The 25,403-nt window shown below is 37.3% G+C and overlaps 1 long non-coding RNA gene across 1 annotated transcript; it reads left to right on the top strand.

Annotated features, from left to right (window-relative positions):
- Positions 1–1,845: 1,845 nt before the first annotated feature.
- LOC144456929 (uncharacterized) lies at positions 1,846–6,412 on the top strand. Its single transcript, XR_013486156.1, has 2 exons — positions 1,846–2,305; positions 5,525–6,412. It is a non-coding gene; the product is annotated as an uncharacterized LOC144456929 (long non-coding RNA).
- Positions 6,413–25,403: the final 18,991 nt, after the last annotated feature.

Below are 25,403 nucleotides of genomic sequence, written 5' to 3'. Positions count from 1 at the left end.
GGAAACTAGAATTTTGATGTTTCTCAAAGAAGTAGATAATTTCATAGAAAGGAACACTGAGGGCAGGGCAGGTTGAGGGAAAGGAAGGAAGAGCTACCTTGGTCAATGAGGGAGCAGCGTAAGGAAACTGTGGGCACCTAGTGGGGAACAGGTGAAAAAAAGGATCCTGGCCGTAAATGGGAAAGTGGAAGGATTTTGAAGTCTTGCCTGAAGAACATCATCTTTAAACATAAGCCTATGTGCAATGTTACAAAATCAGGTATTTTTCATCATAGAAGATAACTATAATACTTCAGAACAATCATGTCAAACTCAGCTAGAAAAAGGTGCCACTAAACTGTATGTAAGGATCCCTGCAGGCCTCATATTGACTTAAAAAAAACCACACATGTTGATGTATTTCTTTTTTTAAGTTTAATACCTCAGCACATTAAAATCAGATAGGAACTACATTTTAGAATGGTTTGGGCTTCACTTGAGAATATATTTATTATATATACTGGCTTGGGTTTTTTTTGGTTACTTTTAAAGTTCCAAACTTTCTCATTCTCTCTCTCCCCACCCCATTCTAGCTGTCTGAGGTATATATATATATATATAAAACATATATATACACATATACATATATACATATACACACATGTATGTGAAACCATACTATGCATACTTCTATGGAGGTAGATAGCATCTTCCTTCATAGGTCCTTTGTAGTTGATTTGAGTATTTATAATGCTCAGAATAACTTGGTTGTTCACAATTGTTCTTGGAACAATATTGCTATTAATGTATACAGTGTTCTCTTGGTTCTGCTCATTTCACTCTTCATGATTTCATACAAGTCTTTCCATGTTGTTTGCCCCTAAAATCAGCCAGCTCATCACTTCTTTATAGCACAGTAGTATTTCATCACAATCATATACCCTAGCTTGTTTAGCCATTCCTTAATTGATGGGCATCTCCTCAATTTCCAGTTCTTTGCCACCATAGAGAGCTGCTATAAATGTTTTAGAATATATGATTTCTTTTCCTTTTTTCCCTGATCATCTTGGGAAACAGACCTAATAGTCAGATGGACAGGTCAAAGGGTATACTTAGTTTCATAACTCTTTGAGCATAATTCAAGATTGCTCTCCAAAATGGTTGGATCAGTTCACAATTCCATCAACAGTGTATTAGTGTCCCATTTTTTCCACATCCCCTCCAACATTTGTAATTTTCCCATACTGTTGTAGCCAAACTAATACTGTGAGATGATATCTCAAAGTTTTTTTTTTGTTTGCAGTTCTCTAATAATGATTTAGAGTACTTTTTCATACAATTGTATATAGTTTTGATTTCTTCATCAAAAAACTGCCCAACTTTTTTTTTTAGGCAATTGGGGTTAAATGACTTGCCCAGGGTCACGCAGCTAGTAAGTGTCAAGTGTCTGAGGCCGGATTTGAACTCAGGTCCTCCTGACTCCTGGGCCAGTGCTCTAGCCACCGTGCTACCTAGCTACCCCTCTGGTTTATTCTTTATGAAAAATTTTCTTTTTGATTGCAGTTGCTATTTTTGTTTGTTTGTTTGTTTTGTATCCCCAGTATTGAACATAATGCCTGGCACCTAGTAAACATTTAATAAGTGCTTACTGTTTTGTCAAAAAAATATGTTTATTCTGGAGTAGGGATGTAAAACACATCACCAGCCACAACACTCCCAAGTGAGGCCCAAGTCAGATTAAAATGTAGTTCCTATCTAATTTTAATGTGTTGCTGTATTAACAACAACAAAAAAGAAATATATTATAGAGGGCCGGCTCTGGGGGGCTTAGGTCATCCCGTGTCTTACCTGTAGTTTGTACTAAGCCCAACAGCTGTGAAACTCAGGATGTCGGCTCACCACCCCCCTGTTCTGTCTCTTGAAAACAGGATGCAGGAAGGGAGGAAACGGATGGGTACAGGACAGGATGCAGGAAAGAATGTGACAGACAAGGTACAAGGAAGTAAGGAAATCACTTAATTAGGTTTGTGCTTTTCATGGAAAATAATGTTACTATTGTTTGATCCAGTACTATATAAGCCTGAGCCCTCAGATCAATAAACAGAGTTTGTTCTTCACTACTGTCACCTGGCCCGTGATTCTTTCTCTCTTCACACTCCGTGGGCATCAGACCACAGCCAGGACGCAGACGCTTGGGGCAGCTGGCGCTTGAACGGGGACCTGAAAGGAAGGCTTCCCCCAGCAGAGTGGCCCTGGACAAGGTGGGCTGTTTAGCCAACAGCCCTAGAAAAGGAGCTCTGGTCATCAAGAGAAGACAGTTAAAAAGGTAGGGTGATAATTTTCCTGTATAGTTTTTTATTTTCACCAGGTTAAGCAGGGATTAAAAAGAAACGAGACTGCCGCTTTCCAGTCTCTAAAAGTAAAAGTAAACTTAAGAACGATTCTGCCACTTTTCGGCATCTCCAATTTAAATGAAAGCAAACCACAGAAGGCGGAAAGCAAACCACACAGCCGGATAAAGTGAAAGTAAACCACATAGGTACAAACAAGACTGCAGCTTTTCGGAGTCTCCAAAAGCAAAAGTAAACTTAAGAACAAGACTGACGCTTTTCCACGTCTCCAATTTAAAGTGAAAGTAAACCGCACTGGCTAAGTAGTGTCCTATAAGATAGTTAGCTAATATGGGGCAGAGTTCGTGGACAGAACAGAGAGACAGAGAATATTATTTGAAAGTGTTCGAGTACAGGGAATACAACTAGAATTTCAGCATGCAAATAAGAACATTGTCTTTCTTTAAATTGTCAACTGCATCTTTCTCATTTCTATTGAGAACAAACCAAGTGCCATTCTGCTACTGAAATCTCTGCATAAGATACCTGTATTGTCCAACCATTGCATTGCAAGTCATAGCTGAAATCAGTCCATTGTATCCAAGATTCAATCTGCTGACTATTTTGCTCCCCTATTCCAAGACTGTACTAATACCAACGTTGATTACACTAGGAAATGGCAGTGCTCAGTCTTTGTGGTGTTGCAATTTTCATATATTTGCTATTTTATTGATTATTGTTTAAAATAATAGTATTGTATGAGAACTTAATGATTATATCTTGGAATTATTTTGTATAGAAAATATACTCAGAAAAGTGGTTACCGTGCCGCTGTCCTGTCCTTGCTAAAAAAAAGTCCCATGTGTACAAGTAGAGTTTCCTCATGTACAAGAGTCCTTTTTTCAGGTGAATATTAATTACTCTTCAGATAACATTAAAACACAGCATAATTCTAATAATTTTTAGTTGTTTAAATAGAATCTACCAATAGCCCTGGAAAGCCTTTTTTTTTGGTTTCCTGGGTGCAATTTTATGTAACATATATAAAAACTAAAGTGAGATTCATAAATATTCAGGACATTGGCAGCTGATCACATTTGCAAAGTCAGTGTGTAAGTGAAGTTATTACTCCCTCCACAATGCCTTATGGACAAGCAGGAGCTGTGATGTGAAGCTACATTGTATTTCCCATTTTATATGTCTCCCTTTTTGATTTTATTCAAGTTAGAGTACATTTTGAAAAAGTTGGCCTTAGGTGTGTGTCGTTGTGGCATGCAAAGAGTTATGATGACTTTACATTAAATGTTAGAATTTGTAGTCGTTATGACATTAGAAATTTTTGTGGTTTTCAAGAGTCTCAAAGAAAATTGTATATTAACATTTTTTTGTCAGCTATCACATTTCCAAACAGTATTTTTAAAAAACAAAGGTAAATGTGATATGGCAGATGAGCAGACTAACCAAAATCAGTGGTTAAGGGGATTTCATTTAAGATCCTTTTTAATAATCAAAGAAAATGGGACATTTGCCTTATATATTAAAAAAAATTATTGAAGTTAGAGCTAAAATAGCATACTTAATTTTATAGCTTTTGTAGATACATGTCCTTTGCAACCTTCCATTCATTTCAGATCAGTTTGTAAGTCAAGAGTTCTATCCTACGGTAATTCTACAAAAATAAAGCTTGTATCATTTCATCTACAACCACCATTTAGGTAATTTAAAAATTACATTGGTATTCAAAAAGAGGAAAATGACATCAATAATTAGAAAACAAATCAACTTGTTTTCTTGATCAGGCGAGGAGGAAACTTCAAGGGTAGGAGTAAATAAACCCTCTGCTTTAAAAATTTGACATGAGCAGTTTGTGTGTTAAACACAGTCTAATGCACTGTATGTATACTAAAATTTCCAGTAAAATGTAGCTTGTAAATTTTCTGAATCAGCTCCTTAGTACTAGTAATATTATAGCTAAAATCTTAATGTATTTTACAGTATATAGAAGGCTAAAACTTCATAAATCCTTTTTAACGTATCTTTGATAGAACTTTTTGATTTAAAAAATGATTCATTTCAACTTTGTTAGAATATTAACAGCAATATTTTTAGGCTTTCATTTGTCCTGGTGGTTCTTTGGGAGGGTTTGCAAGCAAATTAAACAAGTGAAGTGGGAAAGGGGACATTTATTTGTCTTTGAATATTTAGAAATAGATTTTTACCCTTACCCAACAAAACCCTCTTGAATTCAGTAAATAACTAAAGAAATTCTTTTGCTTTGCTGCAGAGTTCTACTGCCTAACTCCCCTCTTGTATTAGAAAATACAGCATAAATTTGTCATAGCCTGGTCAGTAGTTAAAACAACATTTCAGAGTTGAAAATAATTTTTATTAATTAAACCATTAGGGAATCTTCTTTCTAACTACAGATAGGAAATTTAGTTATTTCTGTGTTTTCTGCCAAGAAGCATAGCCTTAAACATATTTTTATACGTACCTGATTTCTTAGCTACTTAAACTTATGCTGTTCTATATTTAATTGGCTATTTTTCTACTGAACAACTACACAGTGTTAGGGAGAGTCTCATTCTAAAATTCCTTTATTTCATATCAATGTGCGATTCGTGTTTTTTAAGTGTAATTACAATGTATGTGGGGGAAAGTTGAATATCATATGAAGACAAGCAGATACTTTGGATTAGTTACATATTTTAAGAAGGACATAAGTAATATCATTTATTGTTTTGCTTTAGTAATTCTTGGCATTCCAAGACACCTCAAGACTGACAATGGTCCTGCCTATACTAGCAGGAATTTTGCACAATTTTGTCTCACCTATAATATCACTCACTCTACTGGCATCCTGTACAATCTTACTGCACAAGCCATTGTTGAAAGGTGCAACAAGGATTTTAAAATCCTCCTTGACAAACAGAAAAAAGAGGGAATAGAAAATAGGGTAAGAAGGAGATTAGATCAGGTAATATATACCATAAGTTTAAAAAGGAGATTGGATCAGGTAATATATACCATAAATTTTTTGACACTAGATGATCAGGAACTTACTCCTGCACAAAAACATTATGCAGGACAAAAGAACAGGTTGTTAGATGAGCAACCAGATGTCACAGTAATGTGGAAGGATCCAAAGATGGGTAATTGGGATGGTCCAGTAAAATTACTAACCTGGGGTTGAGGTTATGCTTGTGTTTTTCCAGAACATGCAGGAGAACTAGTCTGCGTCCCCAAGAGGAACATTCGCACCTGTCAGCATACTGACCAGAGGGATGGAGACCCTGAGCACCTAAGGAAAAACTGGTCGGAGAGACAAGCAGAGGAGGAAGGCGAGATCGAGAAGACGCAGAGCCAATAATAAGATGTTGACTGTCCTTTTTGCAATGATGACTGTCGCAGGTGGCTCCAGGACGAAGTCATGATTATATTGGACTTATATGCCTTACCCCCCTTGGGTTAAACCTGTAACTTGAAATGTAATTACCACTATACTTTTGTTTGTGTAACTCCCTATTTGCTTTCTAATACTACCAATGTAACTCCTGATCAAATATTGAATAAGCTTCAGGGCGCTTGGCATTCCAAAAATATAACATGGATGGTATTGATCCTCAAGATATTGCTTATAAGCTGTTGTACTATATCAAGCAACTTAACACTTTCCAGAATATTTCAAGTTTGCTGTTGCATTTCATACCCTGATAGTATTCTTGTTACTCTTGGGTTTTCTCCTGATGTGCATCCCACATTCTCAAGCTAGAACAGAAAAAAGGGGGAGATATAGAGGGCCGGCTCTGGGAAGTTAGAGGGCTTAGGCCAGCCCAGGTCTTACTTGTACTAAGCCCAACAGCTGTGAAACTCAGGATGTAGGTTCACCACCCCCCTGTTCTGTCTCTTGAGAACAGGATGCAGAAAGGGAGGAAACGGATAGGGGATAGTACAGGGTGCAGAAAAGAAAGTAACAGACAAGGTACAAGGAAATAAGGAAATCACTTAGATTTGTGCTTTTCATGGAAAATAATGTTACTATTGCTTAATCCAGTACTATATAAGCCTGAGCCCTCAGATCAATAAACAGAATTTGTTCTTCACTGCTCCCACCTGGCCCGTGATTCTTTCTCTCTTCATACTCCCCCGGCATTAGGCAACAGCCATGAATGCAGGCACTCGTGGCAATATATAAGCATGTGTGGTTTCTAAGTCAATAAGTGGCCTGCAGGCATCCTCATGTGGTTTAGTGGTCTCTGTTTTTATTTCAGTTTGATACCACTGTTCTGGAGTATTGGCTGGAACTTTTAAATATATTTGTAATAGTGGTCCTAAGAATGCTGTGGCATTTTAGGAGAGATTTTCTTCTATATGTATATTACAAATGTTTTCCTTCCTAAAATCATGTTTTCTAATAGTCTAATTTTTAGAATTTAAAATTCAAAACTCAGCAAATACAAGGTTTATTAGAACATCCATCATATAGGGCAGACTCTTAAGGAATCTAAGCAGTGGCTAGATTTTAAGAATCTGAGCTCTTAAAGAAGACAAGATGGACCTTAGATACAGAAAGACTGTGGGAGGGATCTAGGAGTGGCCAAGTAGTTTGTGGGAATAACGAGGTAATAGAATGCCAGGGACCTGCACCAAATGGCCAAGGGAGAATGGAGCCTAGCTAGGCCAATTCACTGAAGCCATTTGGGTCTCAGTTTCCTCATCTCTGAAATTATGAGATTGGACTAGAATACCTTTGAGGTCTACCCCAGCTCTCCATCTATGATCCACTGCACCATCTAACTGCCTAGATTGGGTGATAAATTTGAATAATATGAACTTGAAAAAAAGGTTGCTAAGCAATTGTCAGAGGGAAAGAATGGAAATGTCAGTGAGGACTACTCAGATTTTCCATCAAGACTAATGAGTTGGGATATATTGTAAGTGCAATCTGTACTGGAAAGAGTGGTCAGTGATACAATGTCATTAGGAGGGTACCAAGTCTCAGTGAGTGCCTGAAGATTATTATGTTTTTGTTGTTGTTTATTTGGTTTTTCAGGCATGTCCAACTCCTCATGACCCCTTTTGGGATTTTCTTGGCAAAGTTACAAGTGGCTTGCCATTTCCTTCTCCAGTTCATTTTACAGATGAGGAAACTGAGGTAAGTGACTTTCCCCAGAGGTCACACAGCTAGTAAGTGGACTGAGGGTGGATTTGAACTCAGGTCTTTCTGACTTTAGGCCCAGCATTCTATCCACTGCACCCCAAAGGTTTATGTAATATTTATATTATTATGTTATGTTTATATTATATTATGTAGCATTTATATAGCACTTTAAGGTTTGCAAAGCACTTTGCAAATATTATCTCATTTTATCTTTACAACAACCCTGAAAGGTTGGTGCTATTATTTTTTAAAATTTTTTTTAAGCAATTGGGGTTAAGTGACTTGCCCAGGGTCACACAGCTAGTAAGTGTCAAGTGTTTGGTCTGAGGCCGGATTTGAACTCAGATCATCCTGACTTCGGGGCTGGTGCTCCATCCACTGCACCACCTAGCTGCCCCCTGAGGTTGGTGCTATTATTGTCCCTTACTTTACAGATGAGTAACCCAAGACAGACAGAGTCAAGTGACCTGACCCAAGTCAAAGATAGTAAATGTTTGAGGCAGGATTTTAACTTAGGTTTTCCTGACCTAGGTCTGTAGCTCTATCTGGAGTGACGTCTAGTTGCCTATAAATATTGTAGCAGTGTGAAAGGAAAAACATCTAAGATGAAAGTAAGTTTGTTAATTTTTGAGCAAGCATTTTAGACAGTGCAGTGGAAGGGTTGAGTAATTCTGGGGTGGGGCATTTTTGGGCCAGTAAGGTTGAGGAAAATGGGAGTGAGAGGGGAGGGGGAACAGAATGGAAACAGGGTATGTATTCCAGAAGCCAGGGTTTTGAATCACTGGGATGAAGAGAATTTGAGGAGGTGGGAGTATGCTAAGTATTAAGGAATATATCTAGGCAGAGTATTAGTGTCTGGAGAAGGATTAGGACCAATCCTGATCCAGAAGTGAGGTGTTAGGCAATGACTAACTATAAAGCTTGCCCTGGCTTCTTTTACTGTGTGCATTTTCTCTCCTTCCAAAGAGGTGCACCTGCTTCTTAAATGACACACTTCAACCTCTTTAATAAAAAGTCTTTGAGACACCAGTCTTCGGAACTGAGTCTGGGGTCATCTTTATAACAACCTATAACTGGCATTACTAGAATTATATCAAATAATGATGGTGACAATAAACAGCGTTGCTTTAACCTCCATCTTATTAGAAAAACTGAATGCTAGAGTTTTATCAAATTAAGGGATGGTGTGTTTATTCCTATGCACTTTGCTTTTTATTTCTTAACAGAAATTGGTATTTTGTCAAGCTTTTTTTATCCCACCATCTTTCTAAGTGATTGATTTTTATTTGTTTTGTAATTAATATGGTCTGTTATATTTGTTATTTTTCTATTATTGAAGCAATCCTGAATTCCTGATATAAATTCAACCTGTTCATAACTGTATAATCTTTATACTATGTTGCTATAGTCTTTGATAATATTTTATTCAATATTTTAGTGTTGATATTCATTAGGAAGCTTGGTCTGTAGTTTTATTCCTCTCCTTGGTTTAGATTTCACAACTGTATTTGCATCATAGAAATAATTTATTGAGGGGGCAGCTAGGTGGCGCAGTGAATAGAGCTCTGGCCTTGGAGTCAGAAGGACCGAGTTCAAATCCAGCCTCAGACACTTAACACTTACTAGCTGTGTGACCTTGGGCAAGTCACTTAACCCCAATCGCCTCACCAAAAAAAAAGGCAAAAAAAAAATTTATTGAGATTCCCTCTTTTTATATTTTGCCAACAGTTTATGTAATAATGGCATTATTATTTGAATATTGGATAGAATTCACATGTAAATAATTTTTCCTTTTTTCTCCTTTGGTAATTAATTTATAGCTATTTCAATTTATTTTTCTAAGATTGGGCTATTTTAATTCTCTCTTGTTCAGTTAATCTGGGTATTCATTGATTTTATTTATCATTTTGTCACATAATGAAACAAAATAGTTTCTGATAGTTTTCTTTATTTCCTCTTAATTTGCTGTCAATTATTCTTTTCCGTTTTTGATATTGGTAATTTGTTTTTCTCTATTAGTTTATTGGTCTATTTTTGCTAGATTTCATGAAACAGTTTCTAGCTTTATTCAACTTTTTTCTTTCAGTTTTGTTAAACTCTTCTTTGATTTCTAAGATTTCTAATTTTGTCTTTGGTTAGGTATTTTATTTGTTGCTTAAACAATTCATTAATGTAGGTTTTCTCTTTCATTGATGAAAATGTTTAGTTATATACATTTTCCCCCAGGATTGCTTTGATTGTACCCCAACAATTTTATGTTATTTTACTGGTACCATTTTACTTGGTGAAACTTTAATTTTTTTCCCTGTGATTTGTTCTTTGATCTTCCATTTTTCATAGGAGCATAGAGTTAGAAAGGACTTGAGAGTCATTGAGTCTAACCCCCTCATTTTACAAATGAGGAAACTTGCCCAGGTTAAGTGACTTGCCCAGGATCACACAAGTTATGAATGTTTGAAGTAGGATTTGAACCTAGGTCTTGTTGACTCTGTGTTCAATATTCTATTCATACTCCATGGTGCCAAAAATAATTTTATTTAATCTTCATTTAAGTTTGAATCTTCAAAGGCCCTTTACTAAATATACTTTTATTGCACTCTGGTCAGTAAAAGATGTTTTTGATTTTTCTATTTTTCCCCCCTGAATTATTATGAGGTTTTTATAGAGTAGTACTTGGTAAATTTTTGTTTAAAACAAAAAGTCATACATTTCTGAGAACTAGGTATAGTTTTTTTTTCTTCTATTCACTCATGGCCAGAGATCTGTCATATCTAACTTTTCTAAAGTTCTATTCAGATCATTAGTTTATTTCTTGCTTATCTTCTTATTAGATTTATCTAGGTCTTAAAGGGGGTATGTTAAAGTCCCCAAATCTTAAAGTTTCATTTTCTATCTCTCCTTATAATTCAGTGAACTTTCCTTTAAATACTTAGATTCTTTGCTATTTTGTTGCATACATTATGTATTTATACTATTTCATTGTCTACTACTCATGGTGTCTTTAAGTATAATTTTTTTTTACTTAAAGATTTTCTACTTATCCCTCTTAAACATCTCTTTTTATTTTTGCCTTGCCTAAGATCATGACCACTATCTTTTGTTTAATTTGCTTGAATCATAATACATTCTCTTTTTTGGTAAACTTTTAAAATTTTAAACAAATACAAAATGAGAAAAGAAAAGAAAAACATTACCATGTACACAGCAGACCATAAGAGAGGATTCAGTATAAAACAATAAATTTCCATTTCAAGAAAACCTATATAATAAATACTACACACTGTTTTTAAAGCTGCTCCACTTTTCTTTGCTTTCATATTGGTTTTCTTTTGTTCTCTGCTGTGCACTTTTTACTTTATTTCACCTCTCTCCCTGCACCACTCTAAAGAAGGCTACAATTAAGCATGGATATTTATACATACATACATATATATATATATATATATATAATACACACACACACACACACATATATATATATGTATATATGTATGTATGTATATGTGTATAGGAAGATTATATAGAAATAGATATGTAGACATAGATATCTGTAAACATACACATACACGTGTACACTCATTCATACATCTGTAAGACCATACTATGCTTATTTCCTCCTATCATCTGTTTCTCTGAAGGTGTAGAACACCTTCCTTCATAAGTCCAAGTCTTACCATGTATTTTCTAAATCAACCATCTCACTATTTCCTACACCACAGCAATATTCCAATCCAATTACATCCTATCTGATAGACTGTCTATGAAAGTTTTCCCCCACAATTTCTGCATTTCTACTATTCTTGTCTACATAGGTTTTATTTATACATGAAAATTTTAATTTGAAATAATTGAAATTCTTCTTTTCACACTTCAACAATGCTGTCACCTCATAGTATAGTTTAAGGTCTGATACCGCTGAATCTACTTCCTTCACATTTTTCCCTCTGGTTTCATTGAAGTTTCTGATCTTTTGTTCTTCCAAATTGATGAGGCAGATAGAATGCTCAAGGCAGATGGAGCAAGCTGGATGCAGAATATGGGATATGAGATAAGATGCAGGATGTGACCAGCCAGAAAAGTGATCAAAGAAGACTATGCATTGAAGCCCCCCACCACGGACTTTCCCTACGTACTTTCAAAAAGCACCCCCAATTACCTTACATTCTAAAACAACTCTCCTCCTCCATCTGTCCTGTTCCCATTGCTTATTTGTATGGACTACCTGACATTCTGGAGCAGTCCTTCCCTTCTTCTTTCTTGTTCTCCTTGCTTATCTATATACCTCCAGACCACTTGATATCCCAGGCATTCCAGAGCCATGCTTGTCCCTCCTTCTCTTCTCCTGTTCCTCTTTCCCTATCCCATCAAACTATGTTTAAGACCAGACTGCTAACCTGGCCAATTGCTCTGCCTCCAACAGGAAGCAGGGCCTGCTCTGTTTTCTATGGGAGCAGGTTTGCTGGGTGTTACCCCAATAAATGTCTTTCTTTAACTTGGAGATTGTCCAAATGAATTCTTTCAGGACACCAGGACCCACCCATCTATTCTTTATCATTTCTAGTGGTACCCAACTATTCTTGGGGTGGACCATGAGCTCATCAAAATGAATTTTGCTTATTTTTTCTAACTCAGCAAAATATTTTTTTAGTAATTCAATTGGGACAACATTGAATAAATAGATTAGTTAGGTAAAATTGTAATTTTGAAAATTATACTGGCTTACCGACCTATGAACAATAAATATTACTTCAATTATTTGGATCTGAGTTTATTTGTATAAAAAGTGTTTTATGTTTATGTTCATATAGTTCCTGTGTCTGTTTTGGCAGGTATATGCTCAGGTATTTTATACTGTCTAGGTATTTTAAATGGTCTAAAATAATACTAAATAATATTGCTGACAGTATAGTTTCTTTATTTTTCATTTTTTATTAAATCTCTTTTAACTTTAATTTAGTCTAAGATCAGCATAATAAATTCTTGCGATATATTCTTCTATCCTCTGTTTTATGGGTGAGTTCATCCCATTTATACTCACAGTTATCACTGTTATTTGTGAATTTCCTTCCTTTATGTCTGCTTCCCTTTCTGCTTTTTGTCCCTTATAGTGAAAGAGAAGAAATCTGGTCAACATTAGTGATCTGTAGTTTAACCCTCTCTTTCCACTGTTTCTCCTCTTCTCTCCACCTATACCTGGATTGCCATTTCTTTCCTTTTCTTTCCTTTTAATGTATTGTTTATGATCTACTCTGTAAAGTTAAACTTTATTGTGCTTATAACTATATCTTCCCCAACTTTTATCCTCCCTCTTAAGCTCCTCTTGTCTTTTTCTATCTTTGCCTATTTACTTTGTCAAACTTAATTCATTACCATACCAAATGTATGGGGGGCTGTGTGGGATGATGGTGGTGGTGATGGTGATATATGTATGACTGTGTATCCAACTCTCCTTTGTTAGGTTCAGATAAGATAAGGTTCCTGTAATGTTAATCCCTACCCACCCCTACTTCTTCCATATTTGTATACTCTTTTCACATAATCCATTTATATGTCATTCTAAATCCTCCTCCTTCTTCATTTTCTTCCCTTTTAAGAGTATCAACACAGAATAGAACTCTTCCAGTCCTTCTGTTTGTCTTGTTTCATTCCCTCTGTGACTCTTGAAGACATTAGAATTTTGTAGTGATACTTGTCTATTCTCTATCTATTACAATGTAAGTACTTCATGATTATATAGCCCCTCTCATTTGTTCAAATGTCTTTACCTTTTGAAGTTTCTCTTGACTTTTATGTTTGACATAAAAATTTCTACTTATTTATCATCTTTACATTAGTAATGTTTGAAAAGTCCTCTATTACATTAAAGGTCTCTTTTCCCCCTTGCATATTTAGTTTTGTAAGATGTTATTTTGGTTTTAAGCTACTATCTCTTGCTTTTTGGAATATCTTTAAAAAAACATTGCCATGTACACAGCAGACCATAAGAGAGAATTCAGTATAAAACAATAAATTTCCATTTCGAGAAAACCTATGTAATAAATACTACACATTGTTTTCAAAGCTGCTCCACTTTTCTTTGCTTCCATGTTGGTTTTCTTTTGTTCTCTGCTGTGTACTTTTTACTTTATTTTTCCCCCCCTTTCCCCATACCACTCTAATGAAGGCCATATATATATATATGGATATATGTATGTATGTATGTATATGTGTATAGGTAGCTATGTAGAAATAGCTAGATATATAGATATGTAGACATAGATATCTATGAACATACACATACACATATGCACTCATATACACATCTGTAAGACCATACTATGCTTATTTCCTCCTATCATCTGTCTCTCTGAAGGTATAGAGCATCTTCCTTCATAAGTCCAAGTCTTTCCATGTTTTTTCTAAGTCAACCAGCCCATTATTTCTTATATCACAGCACCAGTTCAAGGATTTTCCTCTTATACTCTTGGATGTAGTAGTTAAATCTTGTTTGGTCCTGACCTTAATTTCCTGGGGTCTGCCACTGGCTTGAGCCTCTACTTTTGTACCTCTTCTCAGAAAGCTGACAATGTTCCCAGTCAGAGCTCTGCAGTTGGCTGCCCTCAGTCAACTGTAAATTCCCATCCCTTCCTTTCCTACCCCCTCCCTCCTTGGTTTTGATGCTTCCACAAATATCAGGCTCTTCATCTAAGCTCATGATAGCTTTCTTTATGGGAGCCTCTTCAAATGATCTCAATTTCTTAATGTATTTTTTATGCAGGCCTGTGCTTGATGAAGCAGTTTTTTTGATGTTTCCCTTTGGATATCTTGGTCTTTATTTGATCTGGTGTCTTTTTTAGGCCACTTCAAAAACAGATATGGGAGAGGTGGGCTCTTCTATGACCTCTCACACCACCATCTAAACTGGTATTATCACTTATATTCATACCACCATTTTAACCATTTGTATATGCCTGTCCTACATTGTTATATATATATACCATTTCCCCTCAATTATTAAGTGAACCCCTCAAGGCCATGAACCTTGTCTGTATAACCCCTGTAGCTAGCATAATCATCTATAAAGAGCAGGCACTTAGTAAATATTCCTTAGTGAGTGTGAAGGGTGGAGGCAGACCCATAACCAGCAATGTTAACAACCCAGGCAACTCAGCTGATAGAGGTAAAGGGAAGGAGTCAGAGACTCTAATACGCCACAAGGCTGCTGATGGGAGAGGCTGACATAGGATGGGTGAGGAGCTAAGAAGGAGTATGTTGTGGGCCCCAGAGGAGCTTACTTTGAGATATGGATATACCATATTTCCTATTTTAAAGAATTATTCTTACTAAATTCAAGTGTTTCCATGCTGAAGGAGTGTAAGTGCTGTCAATATCTGTTAAATTATGACAAGGCAAGCCCTGGTTTCCCCACCCTAATTACTACTTGGGTTGGAAGGAAGGTGGAGGAAGTAGGGGTGTATATGCATTCACCAGTTCACCAGGTAGTCTCTTGTCCTGGCTCTAGGGTCACATCTTGGGCTGAAGAAAGTGCCTCCCATGTTTTGCAGTCCTAACCAGCAATGAAGAAAGAGAAGAGGAAAAGCTTCAGAATAGTGCCTTCTCTTCTCCATTTGCCTCTTTGCCTTTTAACTTCAGTAATTTAACTAAAAGTGTTCAAAAGAACCTATACATTAACTCAGTGGAATCACCTGTCAAATTTAATCTTCAAATACTTTTATCTATTTTATCTATTATCATACTTTTATCTATCCCCAGTGGATTCAGGCTTTCATCCCAGTGAATTAAGATGCTTTTCTCATTGCCTCCCAAAGGTTCTATTACAACAGTAGTCAGTTATGTATCATTTGTACCCTTTGACACAAAATATGTTAACAGAATTGCTTGACATCCCAATAGCTTCATCACTTTCTGTCTTTCAGTACCTTTTCTTTCTCTGTCCTCACTCATTGCAAGGATAAACAATGTTGGCTCCACATTGCTTCCTTCTAGTTAACTTTTTTTTTTTAAAAATGATCATTAACATTCATTTTTTTGGTCCCTATCCTAATGGACTTCTATGACTTTAATAGTTACGGATAATCATAGAATGTTAAAACTTGCAGAGATGTTAGAGACGATGTGGCTGAACCTTCTGTTTCATAACTGTGCATATTTAAGGCTAGAGAAGTTGAGCAACCTTCTCGAGTTTACACAGTTAGTTAGTGGTTGAGTTGGGTTTAGAACCTAGGGCTCCTGACTTCTCATCCAATGTTCTTACACTGTGATGCTGCCACATAATAGTGATCAGAGGTTGGTCATAATTATTTACATACTGTCTTTTTGTATGAATTTATCAAGATTCCTTGAGCAAGTCATTTAAATTTTAATTTGTTTCTTCATGTATGAAATTTAAAAAAACCTCAATATATAACATGGGACCAATAGAAATAAAGGAGAATGATCAATATGTATGTGTAAATATATGCCATGTATGTTTATCAAACTTGTGTCAGAGATACTCCAAACAATCCCCCCCCACCGCCTTACAGTAGACAGTTTTTATTGTTATCTTAGCTGTATTGATTTCAGTTGTGCAAAACTTTTAAGATATTTTTGTGGTCAAAATTGTATATTTTTTCTTTTATGATCTCTGTTTCTTATTTAGTTAAGAATTTCCCTCTCAACTATGGTTAGAAAAGATAGCTCCTTCTATTCCTTTCTCAATATTTGTATGAGGAAGCCTTTCATATTAGGTCATATATCTGTTTGGTATTTATTGTTGCATATGGTTTAAGATGCTAGTTTAAACTTCTACTGAATTGCTTTCCAGTTTTCCTTGCAGTTTTTATTTTTAAGTGAGGCAATTTGGGGTTAAGTGACTTGCCCAGAGTCACACAGCTAGGAAGTATTATGTGTCTGAGGCCGGATTTGAACTCAGGTCCTCCTGACTTCAGGGCTGGTGTTCTATCTATTGTACCACCTAGCTGCCCCCAGTTCTTATTTAAAAAAAAAGAAGATAATCTTTCTCTAAGTTATTTATATTCTCGGATTTATTGAACATCAGGCTATGAAATTCAATTGTTTTGGATTTTAAAAAATCTAGTCCATTCCATTGATATATTTTTATATTTTTAAAACTAGTACCAAATTGTTTTCTTGATTATTACTTTTTTACTTCCTTTTCTACCACTCAACTATTGCTACCATGGAAAGTTTTGAGAGTTATTTTGTTTTTGTCTATTTCATTGATAGCTGTTTTGTTTTTTTTTAAAATCCTGGTAGTTTAGCTTCTGGGGATGAGCCTCTCTACCTAGATTTGTCCTCAGACAGTAGGCACATGATCGATCTATTGATGAACTTGTACTCAAAATTTTTACAACTTAGTAAGACCTATTAAAGATTGTCCTTTGATGTAGTCTCTGAGAATTTATGATAATGTTAATGATAATAAGGGACTAGGGCAGGACTTAAATATAACCTTGGACCAGTCAACCACTTTTTGGACTTGTTTCATCTTGCATAAAATGGGGATGACAATAGTATTCATATAAGCAATATATTATTGGTTATTGTAAGAAAACCTGTTATCTTGTTAAGTATGAGCCAATATAATATTAGAGAAAAATGGGTTACAGTTATATTAATACTTTTGCTATAAATAGAATGAGATGAGGTAAAGAAGTTGCTGATAAAAGGATGTTCTGTGGATGCAAATTGATAAAGTTGGTTTTAAAATAAACCTCAAGCAAAGAAAAAAATATCAATTTCCTTAAAGGATTTAAAACCACCTGGGTCTTTAGAGATCATCTAGAGTAAACTCATTTTGCAGATGAGGAAACTAAGGTACAGAGAGTTTGAATGACTTGCCTGGGCTCAAACAGATATGAAGGATCACATTCAGGATTTGAACATATGTCTTTTGACTTCATATCCGATTCTCTTTCCATTACATTCTACTACCTCAGCAGTAGAATCCTGCTATAGCAGATACTTATTTAGTGCTGACTGCCTTGAATTATAGCAATTTGTGTTTGCACAGAAATAAAGTGCTAGATTGTAAGCTTCAGCAGTGAAGAAACTGTGTCTTATACTTATTTTCTTTCCTTCCCAGTGGTCATATGGGTCCCCTAAAACACATGCTACAGGATATAAATAGACCTGGTACATAGATAGAAATGGACTTTTTCTAGATGAAAATTGAGGTGTTGCTCTATAGGAACTACATAAATTAATTCTAATTCAGAGGCCACTCTTAGCAGCTGGAGCACAACTTCTCCTAACAGCCTACTTAATCACCAGCTGTTAGATTAAACATGCTAAAATCCTCATCTGTGCCCCCAAGAGATGCTGCAATCTGGGGTGGCAAGGACTGAGCTCTCAATATGCCTGGAACTTTTGTCAAATTCAGCGCTAATGCTTTAACTGTAAAAGAGCACCATAATCACCTCCATTAATATAGTACCTTGATTTGGTTAAATTATGTTTTCTGCAACACAATGGTAGTAACAAAAACTCACATTTTTGGTAATGTTTTACAGATAGATGACTGTAATATACAGATGAGCAAGTGCTCTCCTCACAATAATCCTGTGAGGCAGATAATGTTATTATTTTCAATTTCCAAATGGTACAATCCACAACACAGCCATAGTCGCAAAATTAAATTAAATATCAAGGCTGGTATTCAAACTTGACCTCTTAATGCCATGTCTCATGTGCTATCCATTGCACCATATTTCCTCTCAAAGTCAGTGGTAGTTTTATTGATGGACAACAGGGTTTCCTTTTTGTCCAAAGTCAGTGCTGGTGACTAAGGGTGGAGAAGGGATATAAGGATGCCTTTCTCTCAAGTGGGCCTGGAATCTTCTTAATACCTGAAATAGAAAAAAAAATCCATGAGAGGAACCAATAAAAACTTCTGGTCTCTGTATTTGAAATACCAAATGAACCTACCTTTTCATTTTGATGGTTTTGAACATGTCAAGGCCTAAGTGTAAGCCAGCTAAGTATTTAATTAAATAATAACAATTTATGTGGTACTGACAAAATGGTAAATGGAGAAGAGCCTGGACTTGGAGTCAGAGGGAGTGTTTGAATCCCCTTTCTACCACTTACTGCTTACAGGACCATAGCGCAAGTCACTTGTCCTTTCTGGAACAAGGTTTCCTCTTCTGTAAAATGAGGAGTTTGGTTTTCTAATGTCTCTTTGTAATAATCTTTTTGTAATTACAAAATGATTCATGTCTGTGTGACCCTGGACAAGTCACTTAACCCCGATCAAAAGCAAAAAGCAAAAAATAAAAAAAAATGATTCATGTGCATAATTTTGTCTTTACAGCAGTTCTGAGAAGTTATCAGGACTGACAGTCTCTATTTTGCAAACGAGCAACTAAGGCTAAGTGATGTCAAGTGAGCAGGCCACAAAGCTAGTGAGGGTGTGGAGGTTTAGAGGTGCTGGGACCCCAAAATCACAACTTGCGGGTCCTGCCCAAAAGAATTTGACCCAAGCCTTCTTTCAGCCAAAGACAAGGTTTATTAGAACATCCATCATACTGGACAGACTCTTAAGAAGTTTCAACATCAGTGAACTATTGGCTAGATTATAAGAATCTGAGCACCTTAATGTAGACAAGATGGGCCTTATATATAGAAACACTGTGGGAGGGATCTAGGAGTGGCCTAGTAGTTTGGGGTGCCTGGAGGAGGGGTCTAAGGAGGATCTGGATGGGAGTGGCCAGTAAGCTGGGGTGAACAGAATACCTGGGAAGTGGACCTTGTGGCCAAAGAAGAATGGAGCCTAGCTAGGATTAGGGATGGGAAATGGCCAGGGGCCATAGGGAGGTCTAGGCTAGGTTAAGGGTAACAGAATTGAGAGATTGGATGTAGCCACAATGATAGGCTAGTTGATGGGATTATAGCTTCAGGCAAATGCCAGAGATTTGGCCTTGTGGGATAGTTCAGGGTTTTTCCTTTTGGGGGTCTAGATCCCATCCTCATCAAGGGCACAGGTGGGATTCAAACCCACTTCTTCTGACTCCATGAAAGATCTAGGATGTTAACAAGGATGTGCTGATGTCTAGTCCACTGCCATTTCTACTGTATCACACTCTCTGTTGCCCAAGTAGAGAGAGTCAATATTTTTAACATAATCTTTTCATCACATACACATAGGTGTATATGTATATATAGATATACTTATCTAACTATAAACCTCTCAGTCTCTCTTTGTCTTTCCTTTCTTTTTTGGGGGGGATGGGGAGGGAAAGGCAACTGAGGTTAAGTGAGTAGCTAGGGGTCACACAGCTAGTAAGTATCTGAGGCTGGATTTGCACTTCAGGTCCAGTGCTCTAACCACTTTGCCCACCTAGCTGTTTCTGTCTCTCTTACAAACACACACACACACACACACACACACACACACACACACACACATATGATAGAATCCTAATAAAGCTGCCCTCATCCCCGATATTCTCACTTCCTTATGGACCCCACTGAACAGTAGGCATTTCCTGATTTAACCACAAAATCTGGCTTTAACCACACCTCAGGCCCCCAGACTCAATACAGTCATTGCCCCTGGCTAGCCACTGCCCCTGATCCAATTCACATGTTTGAACAGCTGTGACCATGTACTCAATCATAATCACATTATTCATTCAGCCCAAGACAGGACCACAATACCTAACTATCCATCTTGACCAGCCAGGACCACAATAGCTAGCCAATCAGAAAGCAGCATTGAACCACAGAAGGGGCCCCTCTCCATTACCTAATCCCTTAACAAACCCCTCCTGCCATTTTAATATTCATAGTTTTGTCATGTAATCAGCATCATTACACTATAAATTTGCTTGTGTTGTCTGGTTCTGATGATGAAGATGGGATCTAGACTCCAAAAAGGAAAAACCCTGGACTTTCCCACATAGCCAAATCTCTGGTGTTCTCCTGAGGCTATAATCCCATCAACTGGCCATTTATTACCTTTAACCTAGCCTAGACCTCCCTACATCCCCCTGGGCCACTTCCCACCCTTAATCTATCTAGGCTCCATTCTCCCTTGGCCACCCCTGGAGTTCTATTACCTCATAGACTACTTGGCCACTCCTAGATCCCTCCAGTAGTCTTTCTGTATATAAAGTGCATTTTGTCTCCATTAAGATGCTCAGATTCTTAAAATCTAGCCAATAGCTCACTAACATTCAGATTCCTTAAGAGTCTGCCCAATATGACAGTTGTTGGACCTGTGTGTTGTTATCTTGGAGTCCCAGCCCCTTAAACCCCTAAACCTCATCAGTTCCTCTTGGAACTCAGCCTGCTTCTGAGAGGCATCAATCCTCAATAAGTGCTTATACTTGGATTAGAGGTGGATTCTGAATTCTTTGAGACAGAGCCACCACCACACACCATGGAAGTACCACACGCACACAGGCACACAGGCACACACATTCACATTCAAAAAACTCCCAGGACCAAATAGGCAGACCACAATAGAGTGAACATTACTGAGGTGGACATTTCTATTTATTCACTTCTGCTGCCTTGATATCTGTGCATTCAGTAACATTTATATCACAACATTTTACTCCTCAGGAAATGTTACTGTGACACCTTTCCATATTTGGGGCCGAGGCTCAAGATATTCTGTGAGTCTACATCTGCCTCAAAACTGTACTTCACTACAATTCCAGCCAAAAAAGCATTTACATCCCCCCCACCCCACCCAGTTTGTCAGAAAACATGAGTTCAAAGTTAGAGACATTTAATGAAATACCATATTAAGATGATGGAAAAGTTTCCTCATAATCCTGGGTCGAGCTCTCCGACAAATACATGCAGTATCTTTGGGAAGAGCAGGTGTTCATAGTGATTACACATAAGTGGTGCACACGCAGGGAACAGATTTTCTCAGAGCACTTATGTAGGAGCAACATGCCTCTGGTGAAGGATCACTAATATTTGTCTGTGATGTTGATGGGGTAATGGAATCTGAACCCCTAAAAGGAAAAGATCGTATCTTTGAAAGCAGCCCAGTCTCTGAATTTTCACACAAGTTTCAGCAGCCCAGATCACTGGCATGGGGGGGGGGGTGCAGGCATCTGGCCCATCCCAGCCCACTTATACTCAACAGTCCTTTCACAGTGGCTCTTAATCACCCAAGACCACTTAACTCCTTTCTGCTGTCTCAGCTTGCTCACCCCAGGCTATTTACCATTCCTTAATCCCATCCAGATCTTTTTACTGTTCCTTTTTTGGTATATAAGTATATGTATACAACTTATATAACCCCCATCAAATTGCAGATTCATTAGGAATCTAGCTTACTCTATTGGGCATTACAGTAAACCTTGCCACCTTGATTGAAAGAAGCCAGTGATCTGGGTTACTGAAATGTATGGGAAAGTTCAGGGACTGGGCTGCTTTCAAAGATATGGTCTTTTCTGTTTAGGAGCTCATGTCCCATCACCCCATCACTGTCAGCTACTTCAGATCCAATCTACTAGGGTATTGTGGTTAGATCCTTTTTCCCTGAAAAGTACAGACTGATAGCTCTTTATTCATAGCTACTACAAGCTAACAAAAGCCAGGACATTGCACCCTTAGGCTAAGATTTTCGTTTTCTTTGTTAGTCCTATGTTTGGTCAGAGATTATAAATCTTGTTCTAGACAACTATTTGTGGTTTGTCCCTTCTCAAAGTGGAGCATGACATCAGGAAGATTATGACATGACTTGCAATTGAATTGGATTTAAGTGAGGGAGAGCTGTGTAAAGTTACCAACCTCACTCTCTCCTCCACAGCCATCTGGGTCCAGTGGCCAGATATAGATCAGGACAACTGGAGATGGCCCTGGATGCAGTAGGAGACCTTTGCCTTTTTAAGCTAAGGTCTTTCTCAGTTCTCACTTTGGGTGAGGCAATATCCATTCAGTGATTAGGCCAGTTTAAGAAGTGAGTCTAGGGACGGCCCCCTTAATAAAAAACAAAAACAAAAAGTCAAACTGGGAGGAGAAACAATTACTATTTACATTTGCTCTGAGCCATCAGACCCCCCCCCCCCATAACCATTAAGTGGTGCCTGGGCAGGAACCTATTGTTGGTCAATCAATGAGAGCCAGAATGAACTGGGTTTAAGGCACAGTCTTGAAGGAAGAAATCGAGCCAGTGATAATCATTTAAGATCAATTGAGATCCAATAAGGGCCAAAAACCTGAATTAATCTTTTTCTCTCTGAGTGAACTAAAAACACCCCTTCCTGTGTCAGCAAATTCCAGGACCAGATGGAACTGACCAGCATTCTTCCTGTTCATTATCACTAAGCCCAGGATGTCTGGGACCAGACATTCTCTTGAATAATGGGACTCTTCTTATCTTGGTCTATAATTTCAATTGACACTTTTACATTCTCCTATTTTATTGTATTTACAACCTATTCAGTTAAGAAAATTCCTTTCCCATGCTATATGTTAAAAAACAAAACAAAACAAAACATGGAGGCTGTATGTTTTGTAACACAGACATCCTGAGTCTGATCACTCTAAACTGTATAAAACCTCTCTCATTTTGCTTAATCTTGGAGCCAGAATCACGTTCTGGCTTCCATGTCGACATGATTTGCTAGCTAGAAGAGAATAAACTATATAATTATGTGTCATCTAACTTGTTTGCCTTCTTTAACCAAACTTTCAGGTCGACACCAGTAAACCCCACAATAAATAGGTAGGTTTCAGCCATTGAAATTTACATTCCTTTGGGCAGAACACTCTCAGGTAAGGGCATGGTACCCCATGTAGGGAAAGGAGGGGAGAGGGAGAGGGAGAGAGGATTCCCAAGATCCTCTTTGGTTACGTATGCAAATGAATTTGAGCATGAACTGAAGGTAAGATTAGATGGTATAGACATTGTTCTCCACCCACTTTCTTGAATTCCTTTCTTTGTTCTGTATATTTGTCAGCAACAAACCCCTTTGCTTTCTTCCTGCATTTTGACTAGCAAGTTAAAAAAAAATCATCTTCCTACTTAACAGCAAAATTTCTTTAGAGGGCCTAAGCATACCCCAAGGAAACAGATTTGTTTTTTTTTTTTTTTTACATGCAACATACCCTATTAGCTCTTGGTAAAAAATGAGCCCCGGCCAAGAGTTGTTAGTAATAATCTTTGCTTTACCGGATGGGACAGTTTGTTCTGGGATCTATTAAAAGGCTCTGAAATTTTAAATGACTCAGAATAAGCTGCATTGAAGTAGCTCAGAAATCACCACTCAGAGACTTCCATAGTATTTCATTATCAAATTTCCCTTTAGAATTTTAAAGTTGTGGATACTGGTTCTCTGATTTGGGTTTGCTATGACTCTTGAACAAAAGGATGGAGAATAGGTCAGTACTGTACTCAACATTGTATTAAAAAAAAGTTTGCCTAGTTTGTTAGGTGAGAAAAGTTTACAGTGATGAATGGCAAAGGACTAAAGTCATGGATCTTAATAACAGGATTAACAGCTGAACTTTGCTGATGTTCAGTAAATGTAAACACCTGATTTTTCACACTGTGGCAAGACTGTAACCCTGGTGAACTTTCTACCACTCTTTCTATTAGTGTCTCCCTAGGGACTGGCTCTTTTGTCATTGTGGACTTTGCTTCTTCTTCTCTATCCTGGTCTCTCAGCTTATAGGACAGTGTGTTCACTTTAGGGGGAGACTAAGAAATAGGCTAGAAACTTGGAAGATTTTCCAGTTTGAATGATTATACATCTTTGAATATGATCTGTGGCTCATTTGACTTATCTGTTCCTCATTTTTCTTCTCTCTAGAGCAAGGTTCAGAACACAGACCTGTATCACAGGAAAGTGGAAAAGAATTGTTACAAAGCAAATGGAGAGGGCAGGAGAAAAATATTGTGGCAATGATGATGGTCCTTCTCTCCTTTTTCTTTTCTTCCTCTCCTCTTTTGTCTTCTCCATTTCTCCCTATGATTTCATCAACTCCCATGGGTTCTATACATCCAGCTATATTCTCTCCCCTGAACTCCATTACTGAATTGCCAGTTGTTTATTGGACATTTCCAACTGGACATCTTGTAAACATCTCAAACTCAACATGTCCAAAATAGAATTCATTATCTTCCCCTTCAAAACCCACATATGAACTTCCTTATTTTTTTTGAAGGCATCATGATCTTTCTAGTCACCTAGGCTTTCAACCTCAGAGCATCTTTGATTCTGTACTCTCCTTATATCTATTCATTTGCAAAGTTGCAAATTCCAACTCAACAACATGTCTCATATCAAGTTTTTCCTCTCCACTCAAATGGCTACCTTCCTGGTTCATCACTTCTGACCTGACCTATTGCAGTTGGCCCCTAAATGGTTTTTCTTTTCCAATCTAATTTTCATACAGCTGCTAAATTTTAATTGAGACTAAAAGGAAATTAGAAAACAGAGGTAACAATAAGGAGAGAGAGGATTATAGCCATGGGTGACAGCCAGTGCAAAGGCACAGAGACAGCATATAGACTGTCATGTGCAAATAACAGTAGGTGTGCCCATGTAGCTCTGTTGTAGAGTACACAGAAGGCAATATAGTTTAGGAAAACTAGAAAAGGAGGAAGGGGCCAGATTGTGAAGAATTTTGAATGGCAAACATTAGACCTTATATTTGATCCTGGCTGCAATAGGAAGTCACTGGACTTGGTAAAAAGGGGATGACGTGCTCTGACATCTACTTTAGAAAAATAACCTTAACAACTGAATGCAGGATAGATTGGAGGGGGGGAGAGACAATTCAATGAGACTAATAACTGAATGAATGGAGAGAAAAGGTCCTATCTAACAGATGTTGTGAAGATAGAAATGACAAGATTTTTTACAAATGACTACATATGTGGGGTGAATGAGAGTGAGGAGTTTAGAATGACACTAACATTGAAGGCTGGATATATAGATCTGGAAATCACCTGTGTAGGA

The sequence above is a fragment of the Phascolarctos cinereus genome, unplaced genomic scaffold (assembly GCF_003287225.1).
Source record: "Phascolarctos cinereus isolate Bilbo 61053 unplaced genomic scaffold, phaCin_HiC Scaffold_4;HRSCAF=312, whole genome shotgun sequence".
In the NCBI taxonomy this organism is placed as follows: domain Eukaryota; kingdom Metazoa; phylum Chordata; class Mammalia; order Diprotodontia; family Phascolarctidae; genus Phascolarctos; species Phascolarctos cinereus.
This window is presented reverse-complemented; position numbering and strand designations above follow the sequence as displayed.